This window comes from Carassius gibelio, chromosome B19, assembly GCF_023724105.1.
Source record: "Carassius gibelio isolate Cgi1373 ecotype wild population from Czech Republic chromosome B19, carGib1.2-hapl.c, whole genome shotgun sequence".
Lineage (NCBI taxonomy): Eukaryota > Metazoa > Chordata > Actinopteri > Cypriniformes > Cyprinidae > Carassius > Carassius gibelio.
In genome coordinates, this window is record NC_068414.1 from 19,503,971 (window position 1) to 19,523,806 (window position 19,836).

The window sequence follows — 19,836 nt, forward strand, 5'->3', positions numbered from 1 at the left end:
TCTTTTTAATGAAATAATTTTCATTTTTGGGTGAACTAACCCTTTAATGCGTTAAAGCTATCTAGGTTTAGATGTCAGGATGTTTCATAACAGTTTTCTGCTGTTACTTCTTTTTTACCTCTTAGCAAACAGCAAAAAAGAATTTTGGAATGAGTATATCAAGGCCTTAAGGTGGTCCTTTCAGAAAGGATATGATAGACAAAGATGAAGTGTGTTATCAATAGAAAATGAGATACCTGCTAATGTATAAACACTGCAAAATGTAATGAAACCTCAGGAATAGTAGGCTGATTTGTATGGCGTGTGGAGCTAATGGAGCAGATAACTGCCTCTGTCTGTCAAGCAATAGGAATATAATGCAAAAATAATAGTGCTGGAATGTTCGCCTCTACAAGTGTGTGTTGTTACAGGGTTTGGAGGAGACTTTGAGGCCATGAATCAAGCAGATGAACCCCACTTGAAAAACTTGCCTGGTCTAGACAAGACTCCTCCATGCAGTTTTATCGTTTCTGCAAGAAAAAAATAAAATAAAAAATTGGGGAAAAATTATGTTAGTGATACAGCATATACGTGTTCCCTAAGGGAAAAAAGGCAATAAAGACGGCATTTTTAAGAATGGGGAAAGTATGAACTTTTCACACCCTCCTACGCAGACTAAATCCCTAAATCTAGACAACGACATCCAACGCCTTCGCAAAACCGACAGGAAATAGACACAAAGGACAGACAAGAAAACAAACACAGTCTAACTCTTTCTTTGCTTTTCCAAATTCTTTTTCTCGTGCTGGGTGCCGTTTGCTGAATCGCAGGCTGCCTAATAAGGAGACTGTGGTTTCTGCTGGAATGACTTAACTAGTGCTTAAAATGCTATTTTAATGATTTGTGTGAGAGTCTGTGATGGGAAAGTGAGAGAGAGGCAGACGAGAGATGATTGTACTAGTGTCTGTGGGCATCATGGTTCAGGATCTATTTCCATGCTTAATGCCAAAATCACTCTCATCCCCCATATCTCCCCCAAAGATGAATAATTCACTATAAATGTACTCTAGCAGCCTCATCGAGCTGCTTAGTTCACTAGCGCAGAGTTTTTAAACTTATTAATGCCAAGGACCCCCAATATGATGATCCCGTTATATATAAAAACATATAATGTTTTTATATATAAAGACCCATACACCACGTGAAAAAAAATGATATATAGACATGTTGTTTCCAAAATTAAATATCATTGTATGAAATACAATATGTATCATCAAAACTTTTTCTAAGGGAAAATATGTACTTTCTATTGAGTTAAGTTACTTTATGTAAGCTTTTATCTATCCGACATCTGAATATAAAGGAAATAATTTCAATTCATTTAAATTATAAAAATTAATAATGGAAAAAAAAGTGTTCCCAAGCAGCTTTTATAAAAACTCGCCATAGATGTAGTTAGTAAGAGGAGACAATAGCATGGAAAAACTCCCTAGAGAGATACAACACAAAAAGTTTCACAAATAATTTCTCCTTGAATAAACTAATAAATGATATGCTGTTAAAGTACAGTTTGTATTTTTTCTCATTTTGTAGTTCTCATGGATTCCCTTTAAAGGGCTCTGGCTCCCAATCCCAAATGAAAGGTGGGAATCCACTGACATCCACTTTGTTTTTAAATCAAACCATTCCCAACTTCCTGTGCATGTGATTTACATTTTCCCGAGCCTCATTTTGTCTCTATGACTGTAGTTATATGAGCAGTTTGTAGAAGGGTGACTTAAATTCCAGTATTTTTCAGAAACACATGGCTTTGTTTGGGTTACTGAACTACATCAGTACAGCCCTAAGAGGACACAAGACGGTCATTAAAACCGCAGAAGAACATTTGCAGTCCAGTTGATGATCATTTTTATGCAGCAGTATTTCAGTAGAAGGACAGCAGAGGTACTGTTTTGTCTGATGGGATTCAAAACTATTTAGTCAGCAGTAAGGCACGTAACCAATTTTTGCTTCTTTTTCAGTGAAGAATCTGAAAAAGACGTTTTTGGAAGGGAAAGTGGATTTCATGAAGAGCATTTTGTCCCGGTCAGATCATCTCTATGTCTGCAAACCTCTCACCTGTGGATGATAATATTATAAGCTTATACAACATAAAAAAATAAATAAATTGATAGTGCTTTTCCTTAAGTCACTTTGGCTAAAAGCCTCTTCTAAATGGTAAAAGTAAATACGAGTTATTCAACTTTGGTACATCACTGCGATACTAATAATAAGGCTAAATGAAAACATTCCTCTGTGGGCTCATCTGGATTCTATAAATACCTAATAGAGATATTTATGCAATGACTCTGTGGGACAGTGTGACCAATGCAGCTATTTGCAAACAGAAACATTCCTAATTCAATTACTTTTAAACCCCCACACTCATTTGAGCTGCCTAATGCATTGCCCAAGCATACGGTGGCACTCTATTCTGCAGAGCATGATGGGATGCAGGAAGTGTGTTTGGTTGCTTAAGAACTGCCACACAATACCCTCCAGATTTAATATCCTCTTATTGAGTCTCGGCTGAATGTAAACGGATTAGCAGTTGCTACTTGGACTCGATCACGCGGTGCAATTGGAGAACTCAGATTCTGCAGGTTTTGTTTCTCCAGATTCACCTACATTTGGTTAAAGCAGGTGGGTTAGTCCTGCAGGGGTCACACTTTGTATTGTTTCGACTGGGCTATCAGATAAAAAACCCCATAGGGAGTCTTGGCAATGTTATGAGCCTGTGAAGGCCGGATCATGTTCATAGAGACTTCACTCCACTCAAACAAGCTTAATAGTTCGACTCTTTCTAGCTATGCCAGGAAAATAAATCTGTGACAGGGATAACTATGTTTGGACCAAAGGAAATCATGCATTGTCTTTTGAGTTGGGTCATCTTCAATAAGGACAGGACTGGAAGCGCCTTTGGAAGATCTTTATTTCAGAGCAGGATAACAGGAACAACTCAGACTTTGTCTTGTCATGGCTTGTACTACAGGCTGCTTTGAACTTAAAACGCCCCTGGTTTAATTTCTCATCGATTCAACAAGGTTATGATGATGACATCTGGATGTCAGGATTAGTTTTCCAATGTAATTACCAGGTAAAGAGACACACAATGCACAAAACGAAAAGGACTTATTACTTGAACAAATGATTTTGATAATTCAGAAAGGTGTTTTCTGAACTTTCACTCACTTCATGGCATCATTTAGATTTACGTGTTTGTCAGAGAAGAAAACGGGCATCACAAGCTGAGTGGATAAGCTGAGGATGACCTTCTTCTGAGCAGGCATGAGTTAGCAGCTTTTCCAGACATGTGGCTCAGACAGGAAGTTCAGAAGAAATCCTCTTGTTGTAATTATTTGGAACAGGTGGTCTCTCACTTTACACAAACACTTGAAATGGGAAGAAATATAAGGGATTTATGGAAATCTATCTCTATATCAGAGTAATATAATAATAAAAAAGTAAACTGAGACCTCACCTCCTACCAGTGACTGTATCTGACAGACTTTGTTTTCTCACATTCACAATTTTGGGGCTAGAAAGCTTTGTGATTGTCACATGATCCTTCAGAAGTCATTCTAATATGCCGCTTTTAATGTTGAGAATTTTTTGCTGCTTAATAAATATATATATTTTTGTGTGTGAAGCATGATACATTTTTTTTTTTCAGAATTATTCAATGAATAGAAGGAACTGCCACATTACTGTAGTCACATTTTAACAGATTCTGCAAGGGTTTCCCAAACTTTCACATGCCACTGCACCTCACAATAAATAGCCTTTATTTATTTTATAGAAACAAACTTCTATAGGTATATGTCTCCTATAATCAAGTCAAAATGTCTTGAATCAAATTATGGTCAAACAGGAGCTTCAAAAAGGGATGTCAAAAGGATGTGAATGAGGATGGATCGTCTCTGAGAGAGACAAACCCAAATCCTTTCCTCTCTGCATTTTCAGCAGCTTTAGCCGGGGTAATGGGATACAGTGTACCTTTTACACGAAGGAAAGAAAGTGGGCCTTTGAGATTTAGACAAATAGCACACTGATCTTGATTGCACAACCGGTGCAAGGCACGGGACATTCTGAGACGAGACAAACAAATTGCAGGAAACAAGGGTTGCATGTAGGACGGTCTCCTTAATCAGGAAAAAATCTCCAGCTAGAGGCAAAACTAAAGCGAGCCTGTACGTTTCTGTAAAAACCTTTTAAAACCTCATGCTGATCAAAGCACTAAAGCCACTCTAGCTAAATTATTGCACAGGCATCAAGCCACTTGAAGATGAATATCACACAGTCTCATAACACATGGGAAAGTTTTTTCCTTATACACTATAAAGGATTAAAAAAAAACTGCTCATGGGGCTGGAAGTGCTGGTGAGCCACACTTGGATCAGGTACGACAGTGTCGCTTACTGGCAAGACAGATTTAACAAAAGCTCTGGTTTGCATTAGCAAAGCAGCAAAAAACAAAGGTTTTAATGGATAAATATACACGAAAGGAAAGAGAGAACAAGGACAGAGTGTCTAATCAGTTGTAAGTCTCATTAAGCGCAAAGCAATTAAATGAAGAAACTGAAAATAGCATCAACCTGATTGGAGCAATATCAGTCTTCAAATAAACAGCTCAGAAATTACATTTGGATTAGATTAGATTTTCTGAAACTTTTTAAAGGCATTTTATAGGGTTGGAGGAACATAGTGACCAACTTATTTAGTCAACATGTTCCATCTTTCTTCAGCAAGTGCTAGCATATGTGAAAGGTCAACCGCGCTGCATCAGGAGCCAGTTCTCCATGCTAACATGAATCTCTTCCTTGCTGTGGTTAAGGGAGAACACAAGCGATCTGTTGTGCTTGGGAGTTGGATGGTGCACGGCCCATTTAAGCGCTCTCATCTTTGGCCAGCTTGTCAAGCTCTTCCTTCATTCTGTCACACCAAACTGCCCGGAGATGCAAAGTTTACTGGGCAATGGTAAAGCATGAGGCGGAGGGAAGGGGGAATTTAAAATTATAATTATTAGTGTTTTGGATGCGTATGAAAGTGGGACTTCTGGAACAGAATGTGATAGGATAACATGTAATGAGACTTTACGGCAACCGTTCTATCTATCTATCTATCTATCTATCTATCTATCTATCTATCTATCTATCTATCTATCTATCTATCTATCTATCTATCTATCTATCTATCTATCTATCTATCTATCTATGTCTGTGGATCGGTCTGTCTGTCTGTCTATCTGTCTGTCTGTCTGTCTGTCTGTCTGTCGATCGGTCTGTCTGTCTGTCTGTCTGTCTGTCTGTCGATTGTTCTGTCCATCTGTCTCTCTGTGGATCGGTCTGTCTGTCTGTGGATCAGTCTGTCTGTCTGTCGATCGGTCTGTCTGTCTGTCTGTCGATCGGTCTGTCTGTCTGTCTGTCTCTTTATCTCTCTGTCTGTCTGTCTGTCTGTCGATCGGTCTGTCTGTCTGTCTGTCGATCGGTCTGTCTGTCTGTCTGTTGATCGATCAGTCAGTCTGTCTGTCTGTTGATCGGTCTATCTGTCTGTCTGTCTGTCGATCGGTCCGTCCATCTGTCTGTCTATCTGTCTGTCTGTCTGTCTGTCGATCGATCAATCGGTCTGTCTGTCTGTCTGTCGATCGGTCCGTCCATCTGTCTGTCTGTCTGTCTGTCTGTCTGTCTGTCGATCGATCAATCGGTCAGTCTGTTTGTCTGTTGATCGGTCTATCTGTTGATCGGTCCGTCCATCTGTCTGTCTGTCTGTCGATCGATCAATCGGTCAGTCTGTTTGTCTGTTGATCGGTCAATCTGTCGTTCGGTCCGTCCATCTGTCTGTCTATCTGTCTGTCGATCGATCAATCGGTCTGTCTTTCTGTCGATTGTTCTGTCCATCTGTCTCTCTGTCTGTCTGTTGTTCGGTCTGTCTGTCTGTCTATCTTTCTGTCTGTCGATCGGTCTGTTTGTCTGTCTGTCGATCGGTCTGTCTGTCAATGGTCTCTCTGTCTATTGATCTGTCTGTCTGTCAATGGTCTGTCAGATCTGTCTGTCTGTCGATCGGTTTGTCTGTCTGTCTGTCTGTCGATCGGTCTCTCTGTCTGTTGATCTGTCTGTCTGTCAGATCTGTCTGTTGATCTGTCTGTCTGTCGATCGGTTTGTCTGTCTGTCGATCGGTCTGTCTGTCTGTCTATCTGTTTGTCTGTCGATCGGTCTGTTTGTCTGTCTATCTGTCTGTCTGTCGTTTGGTCTGTTTGTCTGTCCGTCGATCGTTCTGTCTGTCTGTCAATGGTCTCTCTGTCTGTTAATCTGTCTGTCTGTCAATGGTCTGTCAGATCTGTCTGTCTGTCTATTGATCTGTCTGTCGCATTTTTACTGTTTTTTAAAAAAAGGTGGTTAAAATAATATTATTGTAAAGTATTATTACAATTTAATATGGATGTTTTCCATTTTAATATATTTTAAAATGTAATTTATTCCTGTGATGAAAAAGCTGAATTTTCAGCATCATTACTGCAGGCATTAGTGTCACATGATTCTTCAGAAATTATTCTAATATGCTGATTTGCTGCTCATGAAAAATGTCTTATTATTACAGTTTTTCTCAGTCGCTTTGGTGCATTTCTCACATCACTATTTACATTGCACAACAGTTAATTCAACCTCCACAACATTAAGTAATTTGTGCACATCATAGTAGCAGTTTCTCATTCCTTCAAACAAATTGCAAATGCTTTTGGACATGCATCAATTGCTTTCATACAACTCTCTGCTACTTTATAATATTATCATTTGCTTATGTCATGTCAGTCAAAATTAACTATACTTGCTGAATAGTCATTCCATATAAAACTAATAGTCCTCATTTCATTGGTTGAGTCATTACGTACAAAAATGTTGAACTAGTTGTCGAAATCTATCAAGCAAATTTTACACATTTTTTTAGACACTCTTTACACTCTTTTTTCATAATCCCTGAGAATGAGAGGGGTCTAACTGGAGACCATCTGAGCAAGCATGTTGTTGTTTTGGATAATGTCCATTTTCACCACTCAGATGTTCAGATGTCGTCAGACAGTGGTTTGCAGCACATGATAGGATGCTGGTGGCATATCTCCCTCCCTACTCACCATTCCTAAATCCAATTAGAGGAGTTTTTCTCTTCCTGGAGGTGGAAGGTATATGACCGACATCCACATACCCAAATGGCCCTGCTAGCGGCCATGGATGCAGCTTGTGATGACATCACAGCAGAGTCCTGCAGAGGGTGGATTTGCCACACGAGGAGATACTTTCCTCCCTGCATTGCCAGAGATGATATTTGCTGTGATGTACAGAAGATAAAATGTTGTGGCCAAACAGAGAGGACATCTGGATGTGCATGAATGATTACAGTACTATGTATGTTGTATGTTCAGTTCCAATATGTACTGCAATATTGTTTACAGTTGTGCACAGCTCTACCCAAAGGGAGTTTATGTTTGTTGTATAAGGGTGTATTTTTTCTTTTGCACAATGCTGTGAACAAATTAGAATTGCAAAAAGAATGCAATAAAAATGTGAAACATACATATTCAGTGTCTTGTACTCAGTTACATCACTAAATACAGTAATGTGTAACTTTTTCAAATGGCTGTGCAAATAGTATATAGTGCTGTCTTGAGCATTTTCAGGTAGTGTCACCAAGATCTGACTTTTTTGCATTGGAAAACATTGACAGAGTAAACTGTGATAATGACAAAGCCATTTAACTATCTTGTTCATAAACAATGGTGTCAGGACTTTTCATATTGATGACACAGGCACTTTCATTGACATGAATATTTGCTTTTGAATAATGACCTATCCATTTTGAGCAAGTGACACGCTTTTGCAGGTTATCAACTAGGTTTTGCAGTTTGCACTAATTGTTTTGAGAACGGCATTAACTGTTGTGCAAATGTTAATAGTGATGCGAGAAATGCACCAAAGCTACTGAGAGCAACTGTAAATGTTGAAAACCATTGTACTGTTTATATGTTATTTGTGGAAACTGTGTTCCCCTTTTTTAGGATTGTTTAACAAATAGAAAGTTCAAAAGAATAGCATTCATTTGAAATAGAAATACTTTACTGTCAAATTTTATATTCAACTGCATCCTTGCTGACTAAAAGTATTGATTTATTTCCAAAAACAAAATCAAACAAAAGAAAAAAAAAACATTAAAGGGGGGGTGAAATGCTCGTTTTCACTCAATATCCTGTTAATCTTGAGTACCTATAGAGTAGTACTGCATCCTTCATAACTCCAAAAAGTCTTTAGTTTTATTATTTTTATAAGACTAAGATAGTTTGTCCGGTTTACCTGGAAAAACACGAGCGGCTGGAGGCGTGACGTGTGGGCGGAGCTAAAGAATCACGAGCACGAGTACGCTTTTGCGTTGAGAGCGTTTGGAAGCTGTGACACCGTGAGGAAAAAAACATAATCCAAAACAAACCATGGCTAACAGTCAGATTCAGCGTATATTTATGATCCAAAATAAGATCCCGAGGCTGAAATTGAACAAGAGCAGCAGCAGCAACGACTACAGCAGGACGTCTCTATGTAGTATGTATTGAAACTGTATATATTTGCTTAGCGGTTTTGGAAAATGACTAAGTTCCACTTTATGACGATTTTTTTTTTTTTTTTTTTTAAGCTGTACATGTGGAAAGTGCAGTTTGATGCCAACATCGCATGTTGTTTACTTGATGTGCTTACGTGCCGATAGCTAAGTTAACAACACAGAGATATTTGAAGCAGTTTTACTCACCGCCTGCGGTTCCAACACACATCGTGACCCTTTTTCGTTGGGACTGCATTATCCTTAAGAAATAAACGATACGCAAATCCGGCGTCAAACTGGGCATTGTTTGTAAAACAAGCATCTTCGAAATGCAGGGAACAAACACAAACACTTGCACAACTCCGTTGATGCTCTGTAAAAATAAACTCCATCCACTGGTCCCTTAATGCTGTTTTTTTTTTTTTGGCAATCTGTGCAGGGTTGTCTTGCCCTGGGAACCAAAAACACACTCCTTGTGTGACAATTCGGTTTCTCGCTCTGATCAGTGAATGTCTCTGCTCTGCTCTACGGTAGCGCGCGCTCTTCCGGCAGACGTGCCCTCAGGACCCATATAAGGAAATTCCGCTCCATCTAACGTCACACAGAGCCATACTCAAAAAAAAACTTTCCGAAACTTGTGACAAACCGGAAGAGGTATTTTTGGAACAAAAATACTCCCTCAAACGTACAACTTAATTTTTGAAACTTTGTCCATGTTTAGCATGGGAATCCAACTCTTTAACAGTGTAAAAAACTCAGTATGCATGAAATAGCATTTCACCCCCCCTTTAAGAAATTATTTTAAAAACCAACCCCAAACTGTTTAATAGTAAACTTTTTATATGCATGTTGTTTCTATCTTTAAGGCCCTGTGCAATGCCTACTGTCCATCTTTGCTTACTGCATAACAAATGAAAACATATTTTTAAGGATTTGTCTATACAGTATGTCTAACATAAGCTTTATAAAATGAACAACCTGCACTGAAAGACACAATCACCATGACAGAACCACAAATCATTTCTAAAATAACAATGATCTGATGGAAGCTGGATGAAGATGAGTATGGGTAATGTTTCTAATGTACTTCTGGAAGAATCTTACTTAAAAGTGCAAGGGTAACAACTGGAACTGTTGTCGGTAGTGTTCTCAATTCCCCTTAGAAGTCGTCGGAGGAAAAACTGGGAACACATGCAAAGAAATATTATCCAAGACTTAAGCTGAAGTAAATAACCTCTGAAGCCTTATTCCCATCTCTGCTGTTGCACACCATCCATCAACCCTTCCCTTAATGTGAGAAAAGAGGGTAAAGAATCTTGGCCTGGGAGGACAAAGACAAAGTTATAACTGGAGTTTTATTTTAAGGATTTGACCCAGAGAGGAACTGGCACTGTTCTGTGTCTTTCCTGTAGTCTTGGAGTCCCTCATCAGTTTGGCTCCCAGATGCTGAACAAGACTAATGAGAAAGCCGGTAAAATCAACCAGCATCCAATTAAAAGAAATCAAGTCCCTCTGAGCCTTAAAGCCCGTCAACAGATGTGCCATTATGATTCAGCTGGGTTAGGTTGTGGAGGTAGAACTAAACCAAACAATCTTATTTCGATATTCTGTCAATGGCTTGCAATGCAAGATTTAGGAACATCATGCACGAAAATAAAGGTTTTATTCTGCAAAACACAAAGCAAAAATATGCTATTTTGGCTGCTAAATTAAAACATAGAAAACCAAAGAAATATGTTGTATTTGCTTTTTTAGAAGTCCTCTGTGAAGCTTTTGGGATTTTACCTTCCTTCCTTGTGTCCAAATAATATTTTGAGTCACAGAATTTGACCAAAGGCATTTCGGATTTCAGTGTGCCAAAGCATGAACCACTGTTTCATCACAAACATCAAATAAACTGCAGTATATGAGTAATAAGTCATAAAAAAGGGGGTAAAAGTGAGGATCAATCATATATATATATATATATATATATATATATATATATATATATATATATATATATATATATATATATATATATATATATATAAACACAAATAGAGCAAAATCATGCCTCAAAACTTTCTTCTTAAGACTCTTTCGTCAGCTTTTCATTCTAATACTTCTACTAAGGTCCAGAAGAACCATGGCAATCAATAGCTGGCGACGATAACACAATACAAATATATGTTGGATGAAAATAGGTCCGTAAAAGTATACTGTTTCTGTTTACAATGTTGTCTGCAATTGACAGTTGCAACTAATGTTCAGTATTGGTGTGAAAATGTCTTGACTGTCTGACTCTTGGTCCTGTCTGATAAGACAGCGTCAGATTGTGATTTTGGAGATGTTTGCTGGGTCTGAATGACAGAGAGGCTGCTGAAAGAGCTGATACTGTGCAAAAGGAAAAATAATAACAGCTGCTTGCCAAGCTTCCCCATTTCCTTCTATTGCCAACGGAATGGAAAATCTCATCCACGTCCAGTGCATTTTCAAGAGCCAGGGGAAAGAAAATGAGGGAATGCAGTGAAGAGGGGAATGTGAAAATGAAAGACAAGACAGATAGCAACTTTATTGATCCCTGAAGGGAAATTTAGTAAAACTGTGAGATTACTGGGAAGCCAAAAGTATAGCTTAAGTAACAAAGTTTGAGGGGAGAGATGCTGGTTATTGTTTTATTCTTTTCTTTTTCATTGTGGAGAACAAACAAACACAAGGCATTGACTGCAAACAGGTTTAATTATATCTTGTTTTTCAATAAAAATACCTGAATCTTGCTTAATATTGTTTTTACTTGCTTAGTTGTTTTGACTTAAGCATAAATCTATTTAAATATATATTCTAAATTACAAGCACACTCAAATAATATCCATTACATATATAATGATATATGTATATACAATACTATATATAATATTCATATAAATTATTTTACTTAAATGTTAAATATTTACTAATTTATTAATATACTTAATACTTTATATATATCTGGCATTAGTTTTCAAGATATTCTTCATAGAATATTCACATAAATAAATGAACTTAAATTAGAAATATATATATATATATATATATATATATATATATATATATATATATATATATATATATATATATATATATATATATATATATATATATTAGTGTTGTCGAACAATTAATCATGATTAATCACAATTAAATTAAAAGTTTTTATTTACACAATATATCTGTGTGTACTGTGTATATATAAGTATATATTTTGAAAATATTTACATGTATTGTTTGGCAGCGCTAATATATATATTGTATATATATATATGTAAATAATAGTAAATAATAGTAAATAATAGTTTTTAGAGAGTTTATCCTGATACAAAACACTGATACAAAACACTGATTAAGAAAATTATTTTTAAATAATGAATGCACTTATTTTTTTTCAGTGCATTCATGTGATTTATGATATTTTAAATCAGCCCTGAGTCTAAGCCCAAATCTGTGCCGCATTCATCAGACTTAAATTAAATCTGTTAATTTCCGCAAGCATGTGTTCAATTTTGTCCTACTGAGAATAGTAAAACAGACACATCTGTTCAGGGCAGTACACCTTTCCACTCAATCAATTAAACAGTTGACATCTTCACACCCTAGCACCCACAGAATAAACCCGTTGGCCTTCACAGATAACCTCCCCTTTCCTGGATGTATTTGCACCTCTTTTCCTGTCCAGACCAATTCATGCACAACCCACTGGAACAAAGCCTCATGCAACAGGATGTTTGATTGAGCGACCGGCGGCACTTTTCGCTAAGGTCTGAGATGTTCACACACTCCCTCACAAAGGCACGCACCCTCATCTAATCGGCGAAGCAGGCTAAGCATGTTGCTGATTGCAGAGTCGGCTTATGCCAAAGTGCTGTTTCCGACAGCTTTGAGGGTAATTCCTCATTCTCTGTTTTTCTTTTGTCTGTCATACCTTAAGTGGAGAATGGGCGGAAGGAACGAAGCCTGCAGAGCACCATCAAACAGACTTTGGGGAAAAGCACAGTTCCTCAAAGGAATGCACCGCTTGCCTTGTAGCACCATTGAACAGAACTGGTTTTCCTCTCTCTTGGAGAGCGAAAAACATCTAGAAACAAATGGTAATGGTGAGAGATGGGGGCGTGAGTTCCTGGAACGTAACACAGTCAGGCATATGCTTTTCCTGGAGCATGAGTGGTATTCGCCTTCATTTCCTGTTTAAAGTGAACACCAAATAAAGGAGGTTTGAAGGTTACTATGCGGTTAATGAGAAGAACCTTTCTGCCAACATTATTGGGCTCAAAATAACAGAGTATGATACCATAGTAAGCCAAACAAAGCAGGGAAAATATAGACACATTGATTACACTGTGAAGTTTTAATAATGCATTAGGTATCATGAACTAACATTGTTGTCTGTTGTTCATAATACATTAATGTCAATTTATACAGTGCAAAAAAATCCTATTGATGAGTATTTTTTGCTTTATTTTGCAGTAAAAATAGCTACAAATTCTTTAAAACAAGATCAATTTAGGATTTATTATCAGAGAATGTATCTTTAATAAAAGTGTGTTTAGTTTTAGAACACTTACAGATATTTTACACATTTTAAGTATAACAAAGATAAAAAATGTGCCAGTGCAGTATGATAAAATACACCTGTATTCAAGATAAAATGTATAAATTAACAAATTTACAAATTAACTTTATGTTGATCTAAACCTGTATGACTTTCTTCTGTACAATACAAAAGAAACTATTGAGAAACATTTTTGGTAACACAAAAAAAAAAAAAAAAAAAAAAAAATTAAATGTTCTTCAGAAAAAAAATTAAGAAAAAAAATAAAATTAAGCTCGTTTCAAGAATTTTCAGATAATTTGCAACATGAAAAACAAGCCAAATGAGACACTGAAGATATCACTAATAAGAACCTCATTGTGAGATGTTACCAATGGATTTTCAAGGTACAATTTAAGGTGCAATTACAATTTACAAAGAAAGAAACGAGGACTTTGTCATCTAAAAGTTCTCAGATGTACACACAGCAGCAGAGGCACAGACTGTGAGCCTGTGTGTGTTCCTCACATTCCCATGTAGCAGGGTTTGTGGTTGCACAGTAAAGGTCAGAAACTCTGCCCTCTAGTGGCACCATTTATATATATATATATATATATATATATATATATATATATATATATATATATAAAACGATGTGGATTACTAGTCCTCTCGCCAGAGAAGGAATACATTTCCTGGTTGGCAAACAAGCATCAGTAGGTTTATGAATAATGTAAAAAGAGAAGAAGGTTCTCCATAATGCCATGACAATCCACATGCTTCATAAGTTTGACACTCAATTCTGTCCTATACACATTTATTCCTTCACCTTGGGTGAGGGTTCGCTGGCCAACATACAAGACATCGCCTCTCATAAACCCGAAGTAAAAGTTCAACCTATTGGTGTGTCCAACATTTCCCATATGCTTCTCAGTCTGCACTGGGCCAGATTCTCTGTCTAGTCTCTCCCACTGATTGAGCATGTGTAATGGATTTCGTATCATTTTCCTCCGTTGCACAGTAAAAAAAATAAAAACTCAAATGGGAATTGAATCTGCAGTAAGCCATTACAAGCTGAATGAAAAGAGACATCTATAATGGTTTAAATAAGCTTTGCTTCTTTTTATTTCTCAGATATGGCTTCTCTAGGGCACACATTTACATCCACCTTGAGATAAAAGAATCTAAAGCACAGGGAAATATGATTTTTATTGTCTGCGTTGGATCTTATAAACAGGATTCGGTGACTGAAAATTGCCCTACAATTAACAAGGCAGATGGTTGGGCATGGACAAAGGCTTACTGACCAGCACAACCAATAAGTGTGCACCGATTATGAATGGTCCATATATAAAAGCCTCCGTCAGGTCAGTTGGAGTCATGTAATGTAATAAAGAAAGAAATGCATTTCATCAGGCCCAGCCTGGCAGAGCCAACCGGCATCATAAAAAGCAGTCAGCAGAGTTATTGGGCCATCCCAAAGGTGGGTTTCCATGGTTACAGTGTTGCCTCCCATTAAGGCTTCACACTGCCAAAGTATTTGCCTTTGTGTTCTTTGCCCAAGCAGTCAAAAACTGAGTGGTCAGCATGATCCTTTCAGCTCCTCCTGCTGTTAGATACCATAAATACACCATCTGGACCCCCCCCCCCCCAAAAATAAAAATAAAAAAAATAAAAATAAAAATAAAAATGTAAATATATTTAAATATTTAGAAATAAAATATAATATTGTATTTATAAAAATAAAAAAATAAAAAAATAAAAAACCTTGAACTATTGGGAAATAACTGAAATAAAAATGTTGAAAAGTTGAAAATTACTAAATACTAAAACAGGAAAAAATCAATTAAAGCTAAACAGAAATGTTTAAAACAAAACTGATAAAAATAAAAAAAATCACATAAAATAACTAAAAAACTTACATTTAAATGAAAATGTAAAATAAAACATAAAAGCTAATTCTAAATATTATTAAATACTACAGTATAATAGTATATAAATAAAACTAAAATAACAGTAGTCCAATTATGTTTTGGACCCCATTGACTTTCATTGCATGAAAAACAAACAAAACAAACGAAAAACCAGCTGTATTATTCTTCGAAATATTTTATTTTATGTTTTCTGTTTATGTACAGGTTTGGAACAACATAAAGATGAGTAAATGTTCATGTTCATTTTAGGGTGAACTATCCCTTTAAAATCTTAGAACTGACTAGTCATGATGTCATTTTCCTGCTGCTCCAGGAGAGATTACTAGCATGACATTGACCGCTCAGGTGACTGGCTGAAAAATGTCTACGGCCCCATGTGCAAAATGTCAGATTTCGAAATGAAAAATAAACTGTGAATGCAAAGAAATGGCTTTCAGCAGGTATAACAGATCTCCTTGGCTTTACCTAACAGAAATGTGCATGTGGGGAGAAGGGTCAAAGTATGTGTGAGAAGAAGAGGGGTGTTTGGTGGATTGAAGCCTTTGCTGTAATAGCAGTCAGAAAGGTGGGACGCTGTCTGCTGCATCTCCTGATAACAGGACCAGATGAGAAACATTCATCATAAAATCACATCATACTTCAGAGCTGACTTTACCGTCCTCTGAACTAACCACAGAAGACAGCATCCCATCTAGAAGCATTGGACCATTTCCAGACGGAGGAATCAGAAGGGTGTGAGGATGATGGGCCCCTTATCTGTGGAGTGTCTTGGACACATTTTCTCTAACCTCTATTTTCCACTCAGGGGTTCAGATCACGTCGGAGGCTTGTGTAATGTGGCAGCCCTAGCGGCACCAACACACAGGTTCGCACAGACCTCAACCGCTTCTCCTCCTGAAAGCCATCATGTTGAGACGCCAAATGTTTTTAGAGGAGAGCATGTCGTCTTTTCCAGACTGGGTCTGTTTCAGTTCTGTAGAAGCTGGGCCCTGCTACTCAGACGAGAAAAAAGTATTATTGAATACTATTCCCCAGTGCTCTCGGTGAAGAATGTATTATGAAAGCACATTCCCTTCTCTCTCACAGTCCTCTCTTGCTCTCGGTCTGAAATTAAGACTGCTGCACAGAGCTCATGCCATGTCCAGTAGTTGATTATGTGTGGAAAAGCTCTTTTAGAACTTATTATGACAAAACATCATGTACAAAACTTGCTGAGGTGAGAAGCTACAGCTGACGAAGATACATCAAATGTTGAAAAAAAAATTCAAGTCAACATGAAATGCCTTTTGTGACATAATCGGACATATTTTTTAGATCATTTAAAGAGAAAAAATTAAGGATGGCAAGATTTTATCCATTAAAAACCTATTGGCTCCTAATAAACGGCCATTATTATTACTTTTACTAATAATAAATAGGGTCCAATTTCTATTAACCTCTGAAGTGAACTATACCTGACAGATCAAAATGCAACACTTTCATGATAATAATTTCATTTTGGTTTCACGTTGACTTCAAAAGAGCCGATTTTACGTGACATTTAACCTCTGAAGTGGACTATGGCTGACAGGTCAAAATGAAATGCTTTCAGAAGCTGAAAAGTGGGCATGGACTTCAGAACACCGTGGGCGGAGCTACATTTAAGTGAGTGACACTGGTGCACAACAGAGTGCAGACCAAACAGTCCCAGGTGTTAGTGAGAGCAAGACTGCAGCAGTTATATAACTCGCTCCCTCTCCAGCTCCGAAACAGCTGTGAGACCTACCACACTACCTGAACCACACATCCTATACAGCCACAAGCACACGCAAACCACAAGCACACAGAAGCAGCATCAGCATTAATGCAATGGTAGCCACATGGCTCTGTTTAGAAAACTGCGCCACATATTTTGCAGAGATTAATGGGGGTAGAGCACTAAAACATTCTGTTAATCTGCATTGTGTGTAGCCGTGCGCTGAGAATTATGTTGGTCTCATGATTGAGATGTGAACCCAACTGTTTTTCCTCTCTCTTTCTCTCTCTCTCTCTTTTTCTCTCTCTCTCCCTGTCTTGCATTTGGATTCAATTGCTGAGAAGCAACAGGATATGAAAAACATTTTCAGAGATGACATATGCCTGGACCCAGAGGGGAAGGAGAATGAAAGATTCAGATATGAACTCACCTCACCCTTCTGCTTCACCTCAACTACTCAGGCAGGTAACTTCTGCAGGTCAGGTGGCTTCTTTTCTGCGTTCCCTTCTTCAGACAGTCATCTCTGGAGAATTTACTTGAGAAGATGTGACGGGACCCCGCAGGCAGGGAAGTCTCGGCAATGTCTTGGCACTTGGTCGCAGTCAAATATTGTTTACAAACTCGCAAGAAAGAACGAACAACTCTAGAGAAAGTTCTGCTTCTCAATGGCAGGTGCCAGTCTGCTTTGTATTCTTTTTTCTGTCTCTGGTGAAAATTAAGTCCATGTGCTTGTTGCAGTAAAGGGGGAAAAAGTCCTTGTGGTGCTGTCTCCAGCCTGGATACAAGTAGGTTTCAGACGCACCTTCTGATTCTCTGTTCCCTCTCACAGGGTGGAAAGTAGGAGGGAGAGAGAAAGAAAGAGAGAGAGAGAGGGAGAGGGAGAATGTGAGAGGCAGGGTGCTCAACTTCACGAGGCAGTGGCTCTCCTGACTCCAGGCAAGAAGAGGACCTCCTTACAGGGCTTTTAACTGGGGGCAAAGCACCTGGAAGCTCCCAGTCTCTTTTTTTCTTGCAAGTATTTTTTTCCAAACAGAGAGAGTGGATTGTTTCTCTGGTTCCCTCCATACAAAAGGCAAGTGTCTGTGGCCAGGCAGAATAAGGAGGCAGTATAGAGGATGGGGTGGGGTAGGTGGAGAAAAGGGATGGATTTGCACCCCTCCTCTTTTCCCGGTATCCATTTAAGCCCTTGTTTTCCCACCTCCAACAAAAACATCTGCAAACAAATGCTTGCACTCGTACAAACAGACAAATCTTTCCCAGAAAGCACCTTTTGGAAAATTCAGACTGTGCTGGCGCAGCTCACAGTGCATCGATTTCACCTTGGCGAGAGCATTCTTTCACAAAACGGCTCAAATTTGCTGTCCGAACCGTTCCAGTACAAGATTATAAGCACGTATGCAGCAGCAAGTACAGTGGATGTCTGTTTTTGTGTAATCTTGCCAGAGTCTCAGCCAATTAAACCAATCAGTTTTATGAGATGAGATTAAATTTCTTGGCTGACTGATCGAGACTGCGAACCACTTAGCAACAGTTCTCAAGTGGAACCTTTCCCAGATGAATTGCTGCGATAACATGTACAACTGCTTAATTCAAAATGTGTAAAGCAGCGTTTTGAGGATATACAGTTAATGGGCCATATTAGCCGATACGAATTCTCCAGGAATAAAAATCCCTCGATTATCTTGCATAATTGTGCAAAGAGTGTGTAAGAATAAGCACTGTTACAGAATCTTTTATCTAGACTGAAATTAACCATCATTGTGGTGCTCTGCTCCTCATCTAACACGATTTTTCGATAACAATGAGCTCATTCAGTTCCAATTAGCCACTGTGCAACATATACGATCTGTAGATAATTTGCAATGCTAACTTTATCGTAATATCCAATCATAAATCCCAAGATTAGATTGAGTGCACACTGAAAAATGGAGGATTTGAAGCCTCGTGAAGGGCCTGATATGGCTTTGGATCATGCCAAAGGAGACGGAGCAACAAGTGGGGCATTGTGCTCAGAGGGCGCTACGGCTAAGACTAGCCACTGGATACCTTCCATCCATGCAGCCCCTGACATTGCTGGATATTAGGTGTGTTATCAGATGCAAATCTGAGTTTGGGTGTCTCGTCAGTAATGGAACAGACAATAAAGAAGCACTGGTTAATTACTGATCTGTTTACATGCACTGCGTTCATATGGCAGCCCAATGTTCAAGAAAACTAATTTGTGTTTGTACAATTCATGGGTTGAATCTTGACAAAACATGATAGCAATGAATTAAAATTATAGGATCATTTCAACGCTATCTCACTGCCAGTACATATTTTAGGTGGTTAATTTGTACGAAGTCATATGACCTCGATTGTATGTTTTTTTTTGTGATGGTCAAATTTAGCGACAGGGTTATGTGGTCTTTCGTACAAATTCCTACAAATTTGTCACCTGGTAAAATAATTACGATTTTCCACAAATCGCATGAATTCGTACAAATTTAGCCCCCCCCCCCCTTTTTATGCGATTATATACATTTTATAACATATAGTGCCGTTGCCATGAAAACATCTAAAATCATAAAAAAATTCTACAAATTAGAAGAACAATTTTACACATTTCAACATAATAATAATGGGAATGCTTTTATAAAAACTATAAACTTCTCAAACATCAACTTTCTTATAAATTCTGCAGAAATTGGCCCCAGTTGCTTCCATTGTTTGCACCTCACCATAACCACAACTTTTCTTCTCTCTCTCTCTCTCTCTTTTTTAAATCATGGCAAAAATGCTGTCAACTCGTACTGAACCCAAATACTCCTTTATGAGTCGATTTAATGCTCTCGTGTGAATTCAGACCTTTACTGGATAAATATAACCTATTGTGTTCTTGAACGATGTTTCTGGCTACCTCTGCGTATGCGTGATAAAAAGGAGTGAGGCGAGACTAAGCTCTTGGTTTTCATGACCAGGTGAACTGTTCCCTATGAGGACAAGCATATTTTTGTAATGACTGCTCTCCTCAGTGGGTT

The 19,836-nt window shown here is 37.9% G+C and overlaps 1 protein-coding gene across 3 annotated transcripts in view; it reads right to left on the reverse strand.

Moving 5' to 3' along the window:
- The window catches only part of LOC127979706 (collagen alpha-2(VIII) chain-like), a 52,392-nt gene extending 34,491 nt beyond the window's left edge, over positions 1 to 17,901 (reverse strand). The window contains exon 1 of one of the 3 annotated variants that reach the window (XM_052585309.1): positions 17,252 to 17,901. The gene's annotated coding sequence lies outside the window, so the exon portion shown is untranslated. Of the gene's footprint in view, positions 1 to 17,246 lie in introns of all 3 variants that reach the window. The other 2 variants (XM_052585308.1, XM_052585307.1) reach the window with 2 other exon arrangements.
- Positions 17,902 to 19,836: the final 1,935 nt, after the last annotated feature.